Source organism: Sinohyriopsis cumingii, chromosome 14, assembly GCF_028554795.1.
Source record: "Sinohyriopsis cumingii isolate HCF-2022 chromosome 14, ASM2855479v2, whole genome shotgun sequence".
NCBI lineage: Eukaryota > Metazoa > Mollusca > Bivalvia > Unionida > Unionidae > Sinohyriopsis > Sinohyriopsis cumingii.
Window position 1 is genome coordinate 8,298,730 of NC_142974.1, and position 7,313 is coordinate 8,306,042.

Below are 7,313 nucleotides of genomic sequence, written 5' to 3' on the forward strand. Positions count from 1 at the left end.
ATAAAGGTTGTGTAACCGATGGGGTTATTGCGTCTATCACACAGGGAGCGAACAGCTTGAAAGCTAATTATATATAGCGGACAAGCAGGCAAGCACAAAATGAATTTATATCTCAATAGAGTTATACTAAGAGGTTCAAAAGGAAATATGCCCGACACTTGGATAATGCAAACTAATAATAATAATAATAATAATAATAAACATGTTACTAGCCACAGTTCTGATAAGACTGAAACGGTAGGTTAGATTTTGTCACTCAATATGAACTCCCCATGAGTTTAAAATTGTAGTTGCATTCTTGGCTCGATATCATAACTTCTGATTGATCTTTCATCAAACTCCTGTTGTCGAACTTCAGAACAATACGGTCTCCAGCATATGTTTCAAACTAAGGCAACTCTTGCCTTTGCGGTGGGATGTACCTGAATGTGTGGTCTTCAGTGAAACTATCTTTTTGTGTACCAGATACTTCTCGAGATTTTTAGGTCGACTGTATGCAGTCATAGGAATAGTTTGAAAATTACTCTTCAACATTCCGATAATTTGGGTAGCAAAATTATTCCTAAGGAACAGACAAATAGAGGCTATAGCTATATTGTTTGTTCATTATCTTTCTTTTTTTTCCTCGGACTCCATCAATATCTCTGTCTCTGTCTGTCTGTCTCTGTCCGTTTCTCTATGGCTTCCAGCTTGTCATCTGTACCGCCATTCTATCTTCAAGACTACTTCCATTGCTATTAAAACTCATTTTACCTGTATAAATGTTAAGTTTAAACTCAGTTATAATTTACGTAAGAATTAATTGAATTCCCGGAGTGCTTGATACAAAATAAAATATTGCAAAGTCTCACATAGCAGGGACAATCAGATAGACTGACAGACTGATGGGCAGGCACACAGGCAGGGCAAAATATATCAGTTTGTCCCAATAACGGAAATCTATAGACAGTGTTTTTGTGTTGGTGAGGATCCACATGAATGCGTCCATCGCAGTATAACGTTGTTTCGTGCTTGAGTGTATGAAGCTATTCAGTTAAAACCATTCAACGATTGGTGAAAAATTTATTTGAAATTGAAATTGACAGATTCTTACAAGATGACGAAATCTGCATGTGCTCATCAAAAGTCCATTAAAATTTTTTAATAAAAAATTAGAATACCTTTTTAAGGTTTTAGTTGTATTTGGAATCGTGCCAAAATGTTGCAACTAGATTTTATGATGATAAAAATTTAAAGTAAAACTAAGTTATTGTTCTGCGATAGTAAGGAACATTTCAGATATATTACAACTTTAAATGCACTTTCAACAACAAGAGGATAATCTGAAAGTGTTGTTAAGTGCTATGGACTATTAAAGATAAGAAAGTACAACGTGCAGCATTTGGATAACATTGCGGTCACAATGACCGCACCTTGTTATGGTGAATGAGCGTAGGGGCTGGATTATTCTGGTTTTGGTGTAAAGTACAATGTAAGCCATGTGCAGGATATACCAGGGTAGAATGACAGCCCGAGTGTATATAAGGGCAAGCTTTCCATGCCACTTGCAGAAGATCCCTCATCTCAAAGGATTATTTTGTGCCGAAACTAACAAGGCAAGGTAATATCTTATTTCTCCATCCTTAGACGAAACGATTTGCAACGTTAACAAGAAGCCACATGTAATTATTTGACCGTGGTTTTGGAAATGGTACACACACACACACACACACACACACACACACATATATATATATATATATATATATATATATATATATATATATATATTTACATGATGTGTTCTTACGGATAAAGTTAAGGTTTTACAAGTTATGTCAGAAAGAATATGAATGTAAGCCAAGGGTTGTGTAGTATTAGTGTGTTTGCTGAGATTGTAAAATTAAATGCAAGCATACCAGCCTATTCTATACGACATCGATAGACTCGAAAATTAGGTAGTGATAGCAAAGGCAAAACATTTTTTTGTGTGCACAAGAAGTGGACACATTAACCTTGAGGTTTGTGTAACCAATCAATGTGCATTTCTTTTTCATATTTTGCAATGTTGTGTTTTATAGGTCAACTTCCTCCTAATCCTGTAGAACGTCCACAAGTTTCGTGAAACTCTTTGAGTCATGGAGAACTACACAACCAATTTTGTGAGACAGATGAATTTAATAGACTCGGGGGTAGCACATACTGGATACTTTGTTCAGGAGGTGGAAGTTTCAGAGATGATGATCCCTCGTTACCACGTTGGGGCTTCGATGCCTTGGCCCTGGCTTGGAAATTGAACATCGGTTCAGTAAGCTGGTGTTTGCTTTTATTTAAGTGACTCACATTACTGAAGACTAGAAGTAGTATTTGTACTAATCTCAGTTTGGGGTTGAAATCGAAATTTGTTCGCTTCTGAAAGACACCCAAATTACCATTATGTTATATAATTTAACTCAGATTACCGAACGATTGAAGTAATAGTATTAGTAGCAGCAACAGTAGTAGTAGTAGTAGTAGTAGTAGTAGCAGTAGTAAGATACCACTGGTTGGAGAATCTGCTCTATTCGGCCCAATACCTTTTTAAATACAGTTCTCATTTATATTACGTGCATCGAGCAAGAGGACTTCCTCTTTGATGATGCGCACTAAAACATTACTTGGGTAAGATGATTTATATGTTAATTAGTACAATATTAAATATTGTTTAACGGGTTCTTTGATTTGCTTAGCACACATACAATTGTTTTGAGTTTAAACCTTAAGTAAAGAGTGATAAACATAAGACGCTAGCCGTAATTTCGCAGTCGCCATATACAATGCTCCTTTACTAGTGTAGTATAGTAAGTTGTTAAATTATTGGCAATGTCAGTTTATAGATACATCATTGACAACTATAGTGAATATAACGTCGCCCCCTTAGTAAGAGGGGTGGTTAATTGGATTTGGCTGGCGTTATCTAGAGGATGACCTCCCTCGATATTATAGCCCGGTTGGAATGGACGATAGAATTTCTACAGAGAATTGAGCTAGAATATTGGGAAGAAATAATGCAATAATAGCACCCTTAGACAAGAAAAATAACCAATCAAAACACAATAATAGCGACATTCTAGCTCAATTTAAATTATGCCAGTAGAATTTAATAGCAGTGTCTAATTTGGATTTATTTCATCATGATAATGAGTGGTGAAACGACTGATTGCATCACCTTCCCCCCTTGACCGTGTATCAGCGTCTTCCTGTTTCTTCGAGCCTTCCTATTCTCTACGCTGTACCCCTTTTTAGACTCCCTAGTCCTTTATTCTGAACTCGTAGCTTCTTTTCTTTGGACTTCCGTCTTCGAACTGTCCAGTTTCCCCCAGAAAGCTGTTCCTTAAAGGACAAAAAATTACCCCTAGATCTCTGTATGTACCACGTTCTACACGTACATAAATTTACGTTACTCAGAAGCATACTAGCTATCTACACTGCTATATTCTGAACTAATCCGATATAATATTACCCTCGCTTCATTAGCGGTATATCAAACGTTACCGTATCTCTTTACCTAAGCTACCATATGCTCGATTACTATTGCACAAAATTCTCAAATTCTAGCTCACAGCAATACCTAACTTATAAGAATATTCAAACATTAAAAACCAGATATAATATGTGATTATCGTTAACTCAGGATAATCAAAATTGTCGTAAAAGACCAAGAAAATTATTTATATAACCCTATGAAATCCTACACATATGAAAACTTGGATATCATGCAATCGTTAATACTATCAATAAACTAGCAACTTTAAAATTAAAGAGATAAATTGCATAAAAGACTTCCATGAAATTGAACAAACGATACATAATATGGATCCTAGTCATATCAAACACATCTGCGTAAAACAAACAATCAAATATAGAAAAATTCGTGGGAAAATGAAAATTCCTAGCACTAAACTCTGTCTTTTTGCACAAGACAACCACCCTTTCCCCTTACTTTTCTTTAACTATGAAATCACTGTTCTTTTTAGGCGACATCGAAGCCATTTCCATTCTAAGGGAATTTTAAGACTAGAAAATTTCGACCATGGTCGTCAATTTAAATTTCCATTACTTTCAAAGTGTTCGCGTTAATTTATTCTTGCCAACCGTAAGCAGAGGTTCCTAAATTGTCCCAAGTATTCATTTCTTCCGTCAGATCTCAGACAGCATAGAATCTTTGAATTACGGGGCATATCAGTTTCCCTTTGAAAATGATATGTTGACATGGGTTCCTATTAAACGATTGTGGTTGGTAACTCAAATGTTTACTTTCTCAGGACAGTTTAGCAATGCCGTGGTCGAATATCAGTCATATATTCTATCCCTTTAAATCTTAAAACTGCCCCGGGGGGGGGGGGGGGGGGGAGGTGGAGAAAAGAAGAAAGGTTGATTCAATGTGATAAAAGTGTAATGCTCAATGCATTGAACTTTAAGGTTCAATACTGTTAAAAATTCGACACTTTGCAATAAACACCCAAACACACACACACACACTTATACACATACATATATATATATATATATATATATATATATATATATATATATATATATATATATATATATATATATATAAATTCTTTCGTCAGATATTTCTTTTGGGCTGGGACCCTTGATCATGATTTGCGGCTGGTGGAGCAGAGTTCTTTTGTTGTGCTACTGTTATTTTGCCATCATTAAAAGGAATGTGATATTTTATTTTTCAGGCCATTTGGGAAACTAAATTTCATTATTAAACGGAGCTATTTCGTGCTTAATTTACCACGGATGGAACTTCTCAGAACATCAAGCAGACCAAGAACATTTACGGATGCTAATATTCATCTTTCTGTGTTGTGAACTTTTGTGATCTTACCATGGTAGACAGATCGACGAGTATTCAGTTTATTGTCTTGCCAATTATAAACTGTTATGTTGATTGATGGTTGAAGGACACAAGTAAATTAGAAACAATATCATTAGCCTTGTTGCATAAGCTAATATTATATATGTCTTTGTCGCATTGCTTCTATTGTATCTCTAGAAATAGTTGAGAGAAAAAAGTATTCCAGGAAATGTTTGATCGGGTAATGAAAATGTGTTAATGAAGTTATTTCAGTTGTTTGTTTTTCCATTTCAAAGAATTTGACCTATTATACACTTCTTTGGTATACGAGTATCATACATTTTCAGTAGTCGTTCTGTTTTGCATATCTGACAAAACAGAAACCGCAGTGACTAAACTAGGACTTGTTAGCTCAAGTGGCCGCAGGGCCAAACGAGCAAATATTATGGTTCTTTGTCCGTTTGCATCTACGGCTTTAGTTTACTCGTGGTCATTTCATACTTGATATTTCGAACCTGTCAAGAACGGTGCACCAATCTGCACACATCATTTACTAAGAGCATTATGGCATGAAGTCTTATCACATTCTACGTGGCCAACTGTACTGTGTTTCCTAAACATTTTTGTTGGAACAAATAAAATTAAATTATACAGGAACTCGTATGTAGGACTGAGTAGTTCAATAAACCCGTCGGTATACGACAATTGAAGGATATCAGATCGACTAAACTTATATTTTGATCTAACATAATTTGCTACAAATTTTGTTAGGAGTTCTAACACTAGGTTCTCATTCTGGGAACATGAAACCCATACATCGTCTAATATATTTTGAATCCGTCAATAACTCTCCTTGACCTCTATATAAACGTTCCTGGATCCCTATTTAAATAGCACATGGTCCCTTGGGTCAAAGTTAGGGACTAATAGTTTCTTGAATATTTCACTGTAGGCAAATGAGAAAGCTATGAAATGGAACCTTCTCGGTTCCGTTAGTTTTAATATTTGGGCTCTTTTCTTCTTCTTTTGACATCTTATTTCTGTTTAAATAAAATGTAATAGTCGACCAGTCGATGGTAGAAAACTGTGCATTCAAATCTCACTGATGCCTATCAGTTCAAACAACATCTCATGCACAATATGTATAGAAATTTAATGTCTCTTCGATCTGTTTATATCATATCGATTCTTCGTTAGAAATGGCGTAAGTTACTAAAAATAGAACATGATTAATACGTTCACTGCTCCAAACGCATTCAAGATATCTGGACCAAATTTAATAAACATTACGTGGGTATTGAAGCCTTCGTTTAATTAAATGATGATATTGTGCAATCAGATATGGCTACTGTCACGGAGAGTAGAAAAATAAACAATTTTGAACACTAGTCGTTAAGAGAAAATAAAGTCAGTTAGGCAGCCAGACGTACAGGTATACAAACACATATACATAAATACGTACATATTTATACTACGCACGCTAATACATACATGTATATATTTCTATAAACATAGATACACATATGCATGAATTCATATGTCATATAGTATGAAATACACATATTTGTCCCATTTAAGTAATTTTCCATTTGAGTTATTTTTTTTAATTTTTCAGACTCGTTATGTATATAATTACCTTGACGTGTCAGTCGCCTGCAGGATATTTAATGTCATGTGCAGGACACAAAACCTATATTTAACTAAGTTAATACTTAACTCATGTATCGTTGCTAATATATTACACGGGCTTTTATCCACTGGCGCTGTCTCCCCAAGGACAAAACGAGTGAGCTCAGATTGATTAGTTGTTGCCGAGTGAAAAGAAAGAATGAGAATCGAATCGATATCACACAACGATTGGGTACAGAATCTTGTTCGGTTATTTACAGCAGTAATCTCCGGAATATTCCAAACAATATCTACCAATCATTGTGCTACTATTGCAGTGCTACTGTCTATCACTTAACAATTTGTGCCGGATTAATATACATTCGTTCTGTCGTTAGAAGCATGAGGCAAATTTTTAATGAAGGCCGGTACCACACACAACTAAATCATGATTATTTCCGATATTTCTATGACAGTTTGTATTGTTAAGATGTTTCATTTTTCAAATGCTTTATTTTAAACAGTATTTTACTTTTGTTGTTCTTTAGTTTGATTCTACTGTTATACAAGATATTGTAATTTTGTGAATTTGATTAACCTGAATTATTTTTATCTGGTGAGCATGAAATAAAGCAGCAATACGAATGTGGGACGTTTGCTTTTTTGTCACTTTTGTGGCCGTTTATCCAGTCCTCTCCTCTAACTTATGACAATTGTTCCTATAGATGACCTTTGCCTGTTTTTCGTTTTTAATTTTTTCGACGCTAACGCACATGCACACATGTGCTTTTAGTGAGTCAGCTATGGGGGTAAAGTCTTGTCCTGATGGAAGCGCCCCAAAAGGGTTCCCAGATCGGGCAATACCAGCCATTTG

The 7,313-nt window shown here is 35.3% G+C and overlaps 1 long non-coding RNA gene across 1 annotated transcript; it reads left to right on the forward strand.

The window, feature by feature from the left end:
* The first annotated feature begins 1,117 nt into the window (after positions 1-1,117).
* On the forward strand, positions 1,118-7,084 carry LOC149783172 (uncharacterized). The gene is made up of 3 exons (XR_016413567.1): positions 1,118-1,600; positions 2,061-2,287; positions 4,713-7,084. It is a non-coding gene; the product is annotated as an uncharacterized LOC149783172 (long non-coding RNA).
* The last annotated feature ends 229 nt before the right edge of the window (positions 7,085-7,313 follow it).